Source organism: Lampetra planeri, chromosome 21, assembly GCF_965212315.1.
Source record: "Lampetra planeri chromosome 21, kcLamPlan1.2.h2, whole genome shotgun sequence".
In the NCBI taxonomy this organism is placed as follows: domain Eukaryota; kingdom Metazoa; phylum Chordata; class Hyperoartia; order Petromyzontiformes; family Petromyzontidae; genus Lampetra; species Lampetra planeri.
Genome location: NC_136127.1, coordinates 599,212 through 614,926, shown reverse-complemented (window position 1 = coordinate 614,926; position 15,715 = coordinate 599,212).

Genomic DNA, 15,715 nt, shown 5'->3' with positions numbered 1-15,715 from the left:
CCGGCCCTTCACCGTAAGGAGGTGTAAAGGCCTCACGATCGTGGCAAAGTCAGGCACGAACCTGCGGTAATAAGAAGCGAACCCGACGAACCGACGCACGTCCCCCACCGAGACCAGAGTCGGCCAGTTCCAGACGCACGCCGTCTTCTCCGGGTCAGTGGCCACCCCGTCCGAGCTGACTATGTGGCCCAAATAGCGCACGGATCGCTGCAACAGGTGACACTTTTTAGGCTTAAACTTTAATTTAGCGGAGCGCATCCTCGCAAACACCGCGTCCAATCTCCATAGATGTTCCTCAAACGTGCGGCTGAAGATGATAACATCGTTCAAATATATCAGACACGTGTCCCACTGCAGACCGGTCAACACAAGTTCCATCAATCGCTGGAACGTCGCCGGGGCGGCGTTCAAGCCCATGGGGAGACAATTAAATTGAAACAAGCCCTGCGGCGTACGGAAAGCCGTCTTTTCCCTCGAGGACTCGTCCAGGGGAAGTTGCCAAAATCCCGATGAAAGATCGAGAGTAGAAAATTTTTTTGCCCCAGACAAGGCATCGAGGGAGTCATCCATACGCGGCAGGGGGTACGCGTCCGCAACCGACACTTTACTTAACCTTTGAAAATCGACACAAAACCGCAATTTCCCATCCTTTCTTTTCACAAGTACCACTGGCGCGCCCCACGGACTGTTGGACGGGGAAATAATGTCGGCGGCCAGCATATCCTCCACCGCGCCCCGTATATGATCCCGCTCCGACGGACTCAACCGATGCGGGTTCATCCAAATCGGAGCGGCATCCCCCGTATCAATATGGTGGGAGAGCAGAGAAGTGCGTCCCAAATCGAAATCGTCCGAACTAAAAACGTCGGGATACTTTCCCAACAGCATACGAAGCGCGAACCATTGGTCGCCAGTTAAGGACACATTCTCCCGGCACAATTCTGCAATCCAGCGATCGTCCTGTGCCGTGGAGGTCGAGACCCCCCTACGAGGCCCCGGGGGCCCCCATCCCATGGGCCGTGAAAGCAGTCGTAGCATGAGCTAAAACCGTTCCGGCCGGCACACTAACACTATCCGCGGTCCCATTCAACACTTGTAAAAACGGGGGTTGACCCGGCCGAACAATCGTCTGCGCCCTGACCAGCGTCAAACCCCCCGCTATAGCATTGGACGGCGACAACAGCACACCTTCCGCCCCCTCGATTCCCGGCACCGGTTTCCGATAACGCAGCGGAATAAGCATTTGCAACCCAGGTGGAACATCAACCGATATGTCGGAGAGCGCCTGCACTTGGCGGTCAGGAACGGACTGGCCCCAGGGTGATGGCAAGAAGGCAATTTGGCGGCCCCCCGGTAATTGGATACAATTCTGATCCACCCTAATCTGAATGGGCATATTCGCCAGGAAATCCGTTCCCAACAAGCAGGGCACAGCGAGGGACTTAGAGATCAACACCGTCCCAGAAACCGAAACCCCCCCAACCGCAATGCTGGCGTCCACCTGACCCACAATGCCCATACTTCCCCCATGCACAAGTCGTAAACCGGTCGCACCCGCTCTGGAGGAATGGACAGGAGGTGAAATATAACATCTGAGATAATGGTCGCGGACGCACCCGAGTCCACCAAAATACGCATGTCCACCCCTTGGATGGAACCCGGCACAGTGGACGACCCGGTAGTGGCCGCAACCACCCTCCGTGCCAATTTAAGCCACTGTGTCAGCGAGCGACGCGGCCCTTCCAGCCTTCCCCCGCCAGTAACAATTATCCGGACCCTGCGGCGAAAGTGATGCATGAGGTGACAGGCCCTGCCGGGTGTCTGATGCATACCGACTTGCCTGTCGTGGTTGTTCTTGACGCGTCGCCTCCTTGGCAGGGGCCTCCTGCTGGAGCGGCGGGCGAGGACGAGCCCAACATTCCCTGGCAAAATGGCCCCGACGGCCACAGCGGAAGCACAACAGGTCGGGCCACCGTCCGGCGCCCCCCCTGTCCTGGCGATCTCGTAACGGTGGCCCCGGCCCCAACTCCGCACCCCCGCGAGTAGGCGGCTGGGTCGCGGCTGCCGTCAACTCCGCAGGCCCCCTCTCGTCCGGCACGTACACGGCCTTGGACGGGTCCCATCCCGCAGCACCTCCCTCGATCTTGGGGCTCCCCATCCAGGCTGTTACCTGCTTCCAACGGCGCAGGTTGAATTGCGCGTCCAGGCACTTAGCCGCTATCCGGGAAGTCAGTTGTTCATGGCCGCACACAGGCATGGGTATGCCCAAATCCCTGGACAGCTACAACATTTTTCCTAAAATCAAAGGCTCTAGCAAGTCAGGCTCTGTGTCCGGGTATGCGGCCATAGCCAATTCCAAGACGGCAGCCTGGTAAGCGACGGGAGATTCCTCCGGAGCCCGTTGCCGATGAATAAACCTGCGATGGGCATTGTCGGGGGGCTCATACGCTTCCGCCATCTCTTCAAATACAGCCTTCAGCGTAGTCTTTCTCGCGGCTTTAATGGAACGGAAAAACCTGACCGATTCGTCATCCAGAAGCGTCGGCAGGACTTCTAGAGCCTCCGCATCCGTCCATTTTGCCGAGCGGACTGCCGCCTCAAAGCGGCAGGCAAACGCACTCCAGTCACCGCCAATGGAGAATTCCTTGAGCGTCGTCAGCCGATGGCTGCGGGACCCCGAGTTGCCGTACTCCGCCGATGGTGTTTGACGCGGTGGCGACACGACAGCGTCCTCCCGCATAGCCAAGATGGCGGCCTCCCGCGGTGACAAGATGGCGGCTTCCCGCGGTGACAAGATGGCGGCTTCCCGCGCTTCGCCCGCGGCCCCGCCCAAGATGGCGGCGTCTTGCCGCGTGGCGGAGAGGGCGGGAAGCGTCGCGTGGGCCCCAATGGCGGACGTCTCCCCACTCGGGCGATCCGGCCTCACCGCCATCGTCACCAGGGCGCACAGTTGTGTCAGCGTGGCCCGCAGCAACTCGAGTTGAGTCACGTGCCGCCAGCCTTCCTCGGCGCCCGTCGAAGCAGACGGCCCCAGCGCACCGACGATTTCTTGCACCCCCGGCGTGTCGCCCGTCCGCACTCCGCCCACTCCTTCCATCATCGGGAACGCCTCTTCAATTCGAAGCTCATCTTCGTTGTCCAAGGATGGTGCAGGTACGTTCTTCTTCTTAAGATGCTTAGACATCTTGGTTAACTTTTGACACCAGTGTAATAAAGGACTCCTTCACACGTTGTCACTCTCCGTTGGTCCTTTATTGGGTTCTTTTCCTTTCACCCGCTCTTCCTCCACCGACCCTCGCCGTGCGCGCCGCGCACGCTCCGTGTGGCTCTCTCTCTCTCTCCGTCGCCGTACGCCCGCGCACACTCCGTGTAGCTCTCGCCACGCCGTCACCTCCGGCCCCTCCGTATGCTCTTCCTCACCCGCTCGGGCCACACCGCCCGTCGGGTACCCCACACCCGCTCTGGCTCTCTCTCTCTCCCGTGCGCACCCGCTCGCTCCGCTGCCCACGCACACTTCACCCCAGTCCGCCTATCGGGCCCAACAACGTGGCAATGGCGCCACTTCTCCCCTCACCGCCAGCGTGGCTCCCCTCTGTCATTCACTCTCTTCTCCTCCCAGCTCCTCCTCCGTCTCTCCCTGATATCCCCTCTCTCACGTGACCCAAACTCCAACTTCTCATCCTGCCCTTGTCTCCGCCCCCACTCACCCCGACGACCAGGCTCCGCCTCTCCAATACACCGGCCTGTGTGAGTGGTGCGGAGGCAGCGCCCACCCTGTCCTTGCTCGCATTACACTTCTACATTTTGTTTAAATAGATATTTCTCAGTGATGTTAACTACTTCACCTGGTATACAGGTCGTGTATTCGATCCCGACCCTGATGCCTGTATATTTGGAGATTGCATGTCTCTCTCCCCGTGGTCGCGTGGATTTTTCTCCGGGCTCTCCGGTTTATTTCCTCCACATTTATAAACATGCGTTTAGAGTATCTGGCTACTCTAAATTTACACTTGATAAGCTACTTCGTTAGACTATCATTTGTGATGGCCAGGTCGCCTATGAAGAAGAGCGACATAGCTAAGTGGGCCTTAACTGGTAACAAAACCACATTTGAAAAGTTTCGACCCTTGTTATGATGTCACATACGGCAATCGGCACACACACGCCACCCTCCCTCACAAGTTAATTTGAGAGATCATCTCCACCCGGTGCTTTACCTGGTTTCAAGCTCTGGATCGCCCTTCGCACTTCCTCAAGAGATGGCACATCAGCCAACCACTCACAAGGAGTGGCTACTTCCTCCAATGTTTGAGGCACAGCAGCACCAGCAGGGTCAACCCCCAACCCCCACCTTGTCTTGTGATGTTGTTTGAGCTGAGGTGTTTTGCCTCCTCCAAGACCTCATAGAAATGTTTAGTATTTAAAGAGCAGAGATTATGAACTTAACGGAAGGTGGGTCTGTACTGTTTCTACAGGTTTGAGTCGCTGCACTTGTTTCTACCTCAACATCTATGTGCGGTCTCTGCATCGCAACACACGAGATATGAACCCTTACTCATTGCGAGACGTCTGCAATTTGCAGGGTGGGTGTCCCGTTCACCATTGAATCTCGGAACGCGCAAGCGGTTCAGTATTAATTTTATTTACAGAGGCGTAGCGCCGATATTATTGAAGACATGGTACTCACCGCAAATAATTTTAGCGACGCGACCACCACAATAATCCTGGCGTCTGGGTACCGTGGATATGGGATGTAGACTGCCCCCGTATTGTCCCGTTTTGATGACTTAAGGAGCCGTCCATAAATGACGTCATGCACCTAGGGGGGGGGGTCAGACATGATGTGTGACGTCACATCAAAATACGCAACTTTAAATAAATATAGACAACACGTTCTACTTAATCAAATGTACTTTTTAAAATAAATTTTTCTCATACAACATTAGAGTGCAGCGCCACATTAAATACGCACTACAATGACAATAGTTTAAAGCGATTTGAAGCATGTTTATTTGGGGGCGGGGGGGAAATAGAGCTTTGTGACGTCATATTTGAGGGGGGGTCTGACTGTTTGTGACGTCGTGTGACAAGGGGGGGGGGTCAAAAATCATCCAAAATCGCGTGACGTCATTTATGGACGGCACCTAACGACGAAGTATCGTGCAGTATTAGTGTCAGGTTTGATGAGATCCCCTGGTGTCAAAGGTCCGCCTTGTTCCACCGTGCACCTGATCTTTGCCTTTGCAGTCCGTGCAGCTCCTGGCTCCGCGACCGAAGTCCTGGTCACAGGAATGCTGCGAGGCCACGTGCTCCCTGACTTAGCCCACGCACTTACTACAGTGGAGTGGATTGATTTGATCGCGTCAGGAACTTATTATTCTTGGAGTGACTGGTATATAACTGGAGTTCTTTAGCACTGGAGCAGCATGTCCCATGTTTTTCTGGGTTGAACACCTCAGCTGGTGAGAGGTCTCAGCCATGATGGAAGCTTCGTTTTCGGAACGACTCCAACCCGGTGGTTGTTTCTCCTCCCCACGTGTCTCTCACGTGCCTCTCCCTCACCTTTCAGCCAGTTTGCCCTTCCTTTGCAGTTGCAGCATTGGCGTGGTTTTAACCCACGCCCCTGCAGGATTTATGTGTTTTTTCCCATGTCACCTTCACCCCCCAGTGCCGTTACTAACACTTCGTATATTGGCTCTCGTGGGGGCGATTTGAAACTCGCTCCGTCACACATTTATATACACAGACACAAAGACAAATACCCCCCGTATATTTAATTTGGAGCTTTCGTGACTGCAGGAATTACTCTTTGGTTCTTTCGGTAAAGTCACGTATAAAGATCAAATAATTAATTAAATACTAGCATACGACGTTTCGATTGCAACACAAGCAATCATCATCAGGTATAAATTAAATAGAAACACAAATCTAGTATACTTATAAATGTAATGTAATACAACAGAGAGTCGGATAAGATAACAGTCAACACCCTACCTGGTTGATTACGTTCTTCCTGAGAATGTCTCTCTTTAAAATTTCACACTTAACTTCTAACTTAGAAATCTTTGAAAAACGTAATCAACCAGGCTATGCGTTAATTGTGTGTTGACCGTCTCTCTGTGTTGCATTACATTACATTTCGAAATTTTGCTAGGTTATTTAATTTAGTGTGTCTCTCTCCCTGTCTCCAAATTTTTTCAAGCTTTCGCACCGTACCACTCACCGTGCTACTCATTGACATGCTAATTTCTCTAACCCCTCCCTCTCTCTCCGCCCCCGCCCGCTCTCTCTATTTAAGGCCTCGACACATAGGCGTGGTTTCTCTGTGTGCCTATGTTTGTTCTCTCTCTATGTATCTCTGTGATATCTGTCTGCTTATATGTCTGTCTATATGTCTTTGGTTCTGTGTTTTATCTCTCTCTCAAAATTTAGCATTCTCAGGAAGAACGTAATCAACCAGGTCGGGTGTTGAGTGTGTTGACTGTTATGTTATCCGACTCTCTGTTGTATTACATTACATTTATAAGTATACTAGATTTGTGTTTCTATTTCATTTATACCTGATGATGATTGCTTGTGTTGCAATCGAAACGTCGTATGCTAGTATTTAATTTATTATTTAATCTTTATACGTGACTTTACCGAAAGAACCAAAGAGTAACCCCCCCCGTATAGCCTTCACAGATTGTTGGCGCACCCACCTCCTCGTGTGCCGTTCCGGGCGTGGTGGCCAGCACCACGCCCGGGCGCCTTTGTCCCCCAAGTGGCAATATTTACGCACCGCACCAGATACTAATTTGAAGCTGAGTCGACCTAGAGGATGCCCAGGACCGGCTCAGATAATCGTCACTGGTGTTGGCCGTGAGCGGGAATCGAACTCTGGAGGGCTGGGTTCGTAGTGCAGCGCGAGAGCCGCGACACTACTGCACCCCACACAGACTCAAACACAAATACATACACGTGAGACACACACAGTCAAACAAGGAGACACAGATATGCTCTCGCAGTGGGAAAATTCTTGTCACGGATATTGGCACCACTTGATTTCATGTTCTCGACAAGATAAACCAGGGATTGTGAATGATCTATCAGCTTCTACCCCCCCCCCCCCACCTGGGCCCACGGGTATGTCTGGGTTCGGTGTTTGCGTGAAGATCGAGCAAGCTCGAAAGTGTACTACGGAATAAAACGGCTGAGAAGCACAATAGTTTAGACCACCAACTCAAAGACTTAAGAAAATGTGATTACCGAATGGGAAATCCACATCAGTAACAACTGAACACAACCAATGAACAAAACTACCCGGTGAAATAAAAGCGACATTTTTTGAAGCTGCACTCGTGTACATGTGGGAAATGTCTAACTTTAAATACAGTTGTATGCCCAGGTGTGGCGATCATACACCCATTACCGGAAGGACAGGGGGGTCACTTGATTTCACGTGGAATTAATCATTGAAATTCATGTTTTACTCATCATCTGTAGCTCTTAGTTCATTCCCACGTGTGGCCAAATGCTTACACAAAGACGTGGCCAAGTATACGAATGCAGGATCCCCCTGAAAGAGTATTTGAGACTCTCGAGTCGTATCGTTTAGTGATACGGCGACGATGCCACAGTTGGAAGTATGGAGAAAATAAAACAAAACAGACGATTATTTTTGTAAGCGTTATTCCAGTGCACATACTTTTGCTGGCTGGGAATCTTCAACTCTCGCTCATTTTCACTTTGCGCGCGTCAGCATCTGGGGTTTTCAAAGAATGTAGATAGCGCATGCGATGAGGAGGACTTCTGCTGGTGCCTATGACATCTCAGCGGAATGCGGAGTCGGGGGGTGAGGCGCAACATCTGACTTACATAAGCGCCGGAAGCCGCGCGCTGCTCTCCCAGCAAATGTGCCCCTTGAGGAAAAGCAGCCGCAAGTGGAGGCTCTTTCCAAAACTAGTTTCGTAAACAAATCAAATTTGCCGGATGTTGGTGACCATGCCATGCACCCGTGATGTAGCACTGTGAGTGTGCGGCAAGGGTTGGTGGATCACAAAAGACTATCGTGAAAACTCCCCTCGCTGCCCATGCGCGTCGAGGCTGCCATCTCCGAAATGTGCAGGGTATGGCGGTACAGTGAGTTTGGATTGACCACCCGGAAGCAAGAGTTCAGGTGGCCAGCAATTTATTAATAAAATCCAACTGTTTTATGCCAGCAATGAAATAATAACAGCAATGGACACTACGTGTGTCTACGTGTGTTGCGAGTTTACTCTGTATCGCAGTACGGATAGGTGGAGTGCAGCTCACACACGAGCCCTCTGACCGAGGTCTCCGTCGAGTCTGCGCTGCAGGTTCTCTCGAGCAGTGGTTTCTAACCTGGGCTGCGCGCATCCTCTGTGGGTCGAGATGCCCTTTCTGGGGGAGCGAGACATGCCTGATTCTTATAGAAGGCAACTCATCGAAACACAAACTAAGAACGGGCACGTAAGTACAACTACGTTGTTTCATAAAACCGATGTATTAACATGGTGCATGTTTTAACGATTAAGAACGAAAGGGGTGCAAGGCTGCAAAAAAGTTTAAGCACCACTGCTCTCGGGGCTCGCTCGACTCTTGCCCCAGACGAGTCCCGTGGCCTGGCCGCTGGGACATCCACCTGCGCCTCGCCACTCACCCCACCCGTTCTTCGTCGTCGTTGTGTGTTGCACGTGATGATAATAACCCACCTCGTTGATAAGAGGTTTTTTGGGTTAGATCGTGTTAAGCTGTCATTTGTGATAACCAGGTCGCTACTGAAAGTTAATACCTCAGTGTGCTTTACCTGCTAAAATAAAACATTATTTAGTTATATCTATATTTTAAGTGATTTGTTTACCTTTCCGATACTTTGCTTGTGTTGCCTCCGAAACGTCGTGATTTTTATTTTATTTTACTTTTATTAATTTTAATGTTTTACCTACGTGACTTTACCGAAAAAACCTAACAATATGAATCCTTGCAGTCACGAAAGCTTCAAATCTAGAATTTTTGTATTGTTGTTGTAACGTTCTGACCCGCCCTGTGAAAAAGAGCTTCATAGCTAATCGGTTTCCTGCAGTATAAATATCATGAGTCTGCCCATCTCGTCACATCTCTCCCCTCTGCCTTCCTTTAGTAACTCCCACCACGTCCCTGGTGGACTACTCCCCCCACCTCACCTCATGGGCGTTGTCAACAATTGGGATTTGATTCCCGTAGCAACTCCCGCCATAGCAACTCCTGCCGAAACACCTGCGACATTTGTCCCTCCGTCACCTGCCACCCTCCGTCTCGGTTATTCCGACCTGTCCTTAACCCACCCCCCATTTTCTATTGGTCACAACACGCACACACGGGGATTGAGTGTTAGCCCCCGTGCGTGATTGAGTTTTCTCCGGGTGCTCCGCTTTCCTCCGTCTTGTATACACACTCATGAGTGGAATTGGCCAAACGTCCAAATGTAGGACCGAAGAACTCGGGAAATTATCGGTGCTAATTCTGTCTGTGCACATTACAAATTCTAAATTATTATTCTTTTTTGTCTTTGTTAGCTTGAAGGTACGCATACTTTTCGGAGTTAAGTCATTGGCAGGAATAGAAATATTATACGTTTGATGTTGAACTTATTTCGCACCATATGCTGCCAACCATGCTAATCGGAGGTGTGGGGGAAGGACAAACTAAACACAAAAAGTCGTTGTAAAGAAATGTTTTTAATCTAGACGATTTATAAGTGCATAGCTCCAGTGGCTGCCCATTATCGGAAGGAAGTGTTCCAGATGGCCGCAGAAGCGCATCTGAAAGTGCGCGATGCTGTAAAACACAGACTGCTAGAAAAGGTCAAATGCAGTGCTGGCTAGGGGGCTATCACCACCCTGGTTCGTGGGGTTTCATTAAGGCATAGAGCAAGGAGTTGTGGTGTATGCCAACTTCACGCGTAGGGTTCTGGCATAATTAATTGTGCGGAGTCGGTGTAGCCTCATCATGAACAAACTCGCAGCCAATCAGCAGCCAGGGGAGAGCGCGGGAGATTTATTTTAATAAAAAAATTCACCTGGACGATCGATTCCACCAATCACAACAATGCATGCAGAATGCTCGTAGGAAGCTTCACTGCTGACAGACCACGAGCTCTCTCGAAGTCCCCTTTTTATCCTCTTTTGCCCGTTCCTTCCTGAAACTTCTAAAATGTCATCCTCCTCCAAATACTGTCTTTCCCCCTCACCTACCCCTACCATCCCTCAACCTCGTCATCCTGTCTTCCCATCTCTCACCCCCATTTGCACCCCTCAACCATGCCCTGCTTCCCAGCAAGTATAGAGCAATTAATTAATTAACGTTAGTGTCTTTACATGACCCTCACATCACCCCCTCCCCACTTTTTTGAGAATAAGCCATCCTCGGCTCTAACAGCCTCATTTACCATTCATCCCAAGCCCCCAGCCTGACGCAACTGTGAAAACAGATAGCACAGAACACGAATACCCATGTAATGCGGGCGTAAACAGCCTCGTGGATATGACGTAACGGGGGGAGGGGTTAGGTCACGTGGGGGAGAGGGGAAAGCTCTTAAGGGCGTTAACCGGAAGAGACAGGAGAAGAGTGTAAGAATAAAGACGGGAGGAGGCCACGCAGGGCAGAGGGTGGAGAGTGGCGCGATCGCCACAGGACGGGACTCGGCACCGTTGGCCAGCGGTGTCCGGGCACGGGGGAGACGGAGAGCAGCGGTGGGGCTGCAGAGAGAGCAGCTGAGAGACTGCACAAAGGCGGAGAGGCTAAGAGGGAAGCCAGCAGCGGAGCTGCATCGGGAGCGGGGAGAAAAGGCTACGTGAGCGATAGCAGCTGTCAAGCTGCCAAGCGGAAGGCTCTGAGCGAGGGCCGTGTGGGGCAAAGTTGTAAGAACCCAAATAAAGGACAACGGAGACACACAGTGAAAGAGTCCTTTATTACATTGGTGTCAGAAGTGAAACGGCATGTCAAAACAGCTCAGAAGAAAGAATATTCCTGCACCATCGTCTGCTACATCATCCGACGACGACGACCTTCCTCAGGCGGTGGACCTGCCTGCGATGGAGGAGGAGATCCGAGCGGGAACGAGTACGGGTCCGGGTGTTCAAGATATCGCCGCGTCGGTGGACCCGTCTGCGCCGGAGGACGCTGACTTACGATGGAGGCAGATGGCGGTGCAGCTGGAGACCTTGAAAACCGTGCTGGCGCAACTGTGCGACCTCGTCACGCCGGCGACGGCGTCGGGGAGGCCCGGGGGTGATCCGCAGGCCTCAGTCTTGCCTGCGCTGCCAGCGCCATCTGCCACGCGGCACGAAGACGCCATCTTGGGCGTGGCAGGGGAAGAACGGCGGGAAGCCGCCATCTTGCGCCCTCCGCGGCGGGGGGCCGCCATTTTGGACACGTTGCGGTGCGACGCCATTTTGAATATGCCACGCGACGAGTCACCTGCTGAGGACGGCGCAGCAAGGAGTCGCAGCCGTCATTTGACAACTGTTAAAGAATTCTCCATCGGTGGCGACTGGAGTGCTTTCGCCTGCAGATTTTTGGCGGCGGTGTGCTCCGCCAGGTGGACTGACGCAGAGGCCCTGGAAGTTCTGCCAACTCTTCTCGACGACGAGTCGGTGCGATTCTTCCGTTCCATAAAGGCCGAGAAAAAGAAAACGTTGAGAGGAGTTTTTGACGAGATGGCGGATGCGTACGAGCCGCCGGATGATGCTCACCGCCGGTTCGTTCAACGCCAGTGAGCACCCGAGGAGTCGCCGTTGGCATACAGGGGTGCTGTCTTGGAGTTAGCCATGGCTGCATACCCGGAGACGGAGCTTGACCTACTCGAACCCCTCATTTTAGGCAAAATGCTCGAGCTGTCCCGGGATTTGGGGATCCCTATGCCGGTGTGTGGCCATGAGAAGCTGACATCCCGGGCAGCCGCAAAGTGTCTTGATGCCCAGTTTAATCTACGCCGCTGGAAGCAAGTCACAGCGTGGACGGGGGGGGGCCATCGTCGAGGTGCTGTGGGTTGGGATCCCAAGAAGGCGGTGTACGTTCCTGACGGGGGGAGGCCCGCAGGAGCTGACAGCCGCCTCTGCGCAGTGGTCGGCTCGCGGTGGACCGGGGCCGCGATCTGCGCCGCCGACGCGGGAGCGTCGGGATGGGGGGCCTATGGTGCGGCGCAACGACATCGAGTGCTTCCGCTGCGGTCGTAAGGGCCATTACGCCAGGGACTGCTGGGCCCGTATCCCAGGACCACCCCAGCAGGAGGCCTCGACAGCAGACGTGCCGCGGAAGGACCCTCCTGGACAGGCAAGTCGGTGCGCACCAGACACCCGGCAAGGCTTGACACCTCATTCATCACCATTGCCGCGCGATCCGGGTGTTGTTAATAACGGGAGGCCATCGACTGGGCCATGTCGCTCAGTAACGCAGTGGCGTAAATTGGCACGGCGGGTCGTCGCGGCCGCTACTGGTTCGTCCACTGTACCGGGTTCTATACAGGGGGTTGACGTGCAATTTTCCATCTGTTGGGCATCCCATCAGAGGCCGTGCGTCCGGTTTACGATTCCTGTGTTGCGGCGAACGGGGGTAGTATGGGCATTGTGGGCCAGGTGGACGCCAATATATCTATCGGGGGAGTGTCGGCCTCGGGAATTGTGTTAATCTCGAGGTCCCTTGCGGTTCCGTGTTTGTTGAGAACTGATTTTCTGGCCAAAATGCCCATTCTAATTAGAATTAATCAAAACTGTATCGAATTACCGGGGGGTCGAAAAATTACATTTCTGCCGTCGCCCTGGGGGTGATGGGGGTGACCTGGTCCGGTCGGCCAGGTGCAGGCGCTGTCCGAGGTATCTGTTGACATTCCACCTGGCTCACAGATGCTTATCCCCTTGCGATATCGGAAACCTGTACCTGGTCGGGAGGGAGCAACTGGAGTTTTGTTATCGCCGTCCGCTACTATAACGGGCGGATCGGCGCTCGTCGGGGCACAGACTATTATCCGGCTGGACCAGCAGCCATTTTTGCAGGTGCTTAATGGGAGTACGGAAAATGTGTGTGTACCGGCTGGAACGGATGTGGCACATGCCACTACAGCGTTTACGTTCCAGGACTATCTGGGCCGTCGGGAGATGGTTGCCGGTGTTTCGGCCTTTACGGCCCCAGATAATCGCTGGATCGCCGAATTGTGCGGAGAAAATTCTTCCCTTTCCGGGGAACAACGTTCCGCGCTTCGCGCGCTATTGTTGAGTTATTCCGATGTGTTTAGCTCCGACGATCTGGATTTGGGACGCACCTCCCTGCTTTCCCATCATATTGACACAGGGGACGCTGCTCCTATTCGGTTGAACTTGCATCGGATGAGCCCGGCGAAGCGAGATCATGTTCGAGGGGCAGTGGATGACATGTTGGCTGCGGACATAATATCTCCATCTAACAGCTCATGGGGCGCGCCTGTTGTCTTGGTTAAAAAGAAAGATGGGAAATTGCGATTTTGCGTGGATTTTCGGAAATTAAATAAAGTGTCCGTGGCAGATGCGTACCCCCTGCCGCGTATGGACGATTCCCTCGATGCCTTGTCGGGGGCGAAGTTCTTTTCGACGCTGGATCTCTCTTCGGGATTCTGGCAGCTTCCCCTCGATGAGTCCTCGCGGGAAAATACTCTTTTCCGTACGCCGCAGGGGTTATTTCAATTTAATTGTCTTCCGATGGGGTTGAATGCTGCCCCCGCCACATTTCAGAGGTTGATGAAACTGGTATTAACGGGGTTGCAGTGGGAGACATGTCTGATATATTTAGACGATATTATCGTCTTCAGCCGCACATTTGACGAACATTTACTGAGGTTGGAGGCGGTGTCCGCCAGGATGCGCTCCGCCAATTTGAAATTTAAACCTAAGAAATGTCACCTACTGCAACGGTCCGTGCGCTATTTGGGACATATCGTTAGTGCGGACGGGGTTGCCACGGATCCGGACAAGACGGCGTGCGTCCGTGACTGGCCAACCCCGGCCACGGTGGGGGGATGTGCGTCGCTTTTTGGGGTCTGCCTCATATTATCATAGGTTTGTTCCCAATTTTGCAACGATCGCGAGGCCTCTGCACCTCTTTACGGGTAAAGGACGAAAATTTGATTGGGGACCGCTGGAGGAGGTGGCGTTTCAAGTCCTGCGCGATCGGTTGGCTACGGCGCTGACGTTGGATTATCCAGATTTTGATCACCCCTTCATTCTGGATACGGACGCGAGTGACACGGGCATTGGGGCCGTGTTGTCACAGTCCAAAGGCGGTGTGGAGCGCGTGGTGGCGTACGGTAGCCGGGTTTTGTCTCCCGCCGAAACCCGCTACTGCGTCACTCGCCGGGAACTTTTGGCTATTGTCTACTTTCTCCGCCAATTTCGACCGTATCTCTACGGCCGTTCGTTTATTGTGCGCGCGGATCATGCGGCTTTGCAGCTCCGAAGGTGGACCAACCATCCGGCCAGTTGGCGCGATGGTTGGACACGCTGCAGGAGTTTTCCTTCCAAATTCATCATCGGAAGGGGGTGCGTCACGTGAATGCGGACGCGCTCTCTAGGTTGCCGCAGCAATAGGTGTGCGCCGATCCAGCAGCCCCCTCGGCCTGTTGCGTTAGCGGTCGAGGTGCCTGAGGCTCCAGTGGGGCCGGGACCGGCCGATGGGATTTTGAACCTTCCAAGGGCTGTATGGATTCGGGAACAAATGCTGGACGATTCATTGGGGACCCTGCGGAGTCGGGCTGCGAAGGAGAGTGGGGGACCGGGTTCCGGGGGAACGCCGGGAACCGCTCTCCACGACAGACTGCTGATGTGGAGGGAAGGGTTACAGGAACGCTGGCGTCTTGTTGTACCGGCATCCTTGCGGTACGAATTGATAAGGACTCTGCATTGCGACACACTGTTATATCTGGGGGTGCAGAATACCCTATTGACGTTGCAGCGAGATTACTTTTGGCACGGCATGACGACGGATGTCGTCGGGCACGTTCGCGCGTGTCCCGATTGTGCCCGGCGGAAGCCGCCTAAACACCCATATGTGCCGCCAATACAGTCTATTCGGGTGTCTCGAGTTAATGAGCTGGTGGAGTTAGATATTTTGGGACCCTTCCCGCCAACCGCTAAAGGTAATAAATACTTGCTAGTTGGGGTGGAGTACCTCTCCCGCTGGCCGATGGCCTGGCCCTTGCCCGACCAGTCGGCGGCGTCCATTACGGACGCCTTTATATTCGGGTACGTTATGGACAAGGGGGCGCCGGAGAGGCTCCTCATGGATCAGGGCCGGAATTTTTCTTCCAAGTTGTTGGGGGCAGTGTGCGCGGCTCTGGGAACTAAAAAGATCCGGACATCTCCCTACCACCCGCAGACGGATGGTATGGTTGAACGGCTGAATCGGACTCTGTCCGCCATGCTGTGTCACACGGTGAATGAAAAACAAGCGGATTGGGATTTGCATATCCCTGGGGTACTCTCGGCATACCGGATGACGCCGCATGCGTTTACAGGTTATTCGCCGTTTTTTCTTATGTACGGTCGCGAAAACGTGCCGCCGATGGATGTGCAGTTGGGAACAGGAGCGAGGGGACCTATTAAGCCTCTTCCTGATTATATTCAGGACACCGTTCGCCGCGTCACTGAGGCGCGGGAAGGGGCCCGCATGGCTATGGCCAAAGCCCAGGCCCGGAACGAACGGTGCG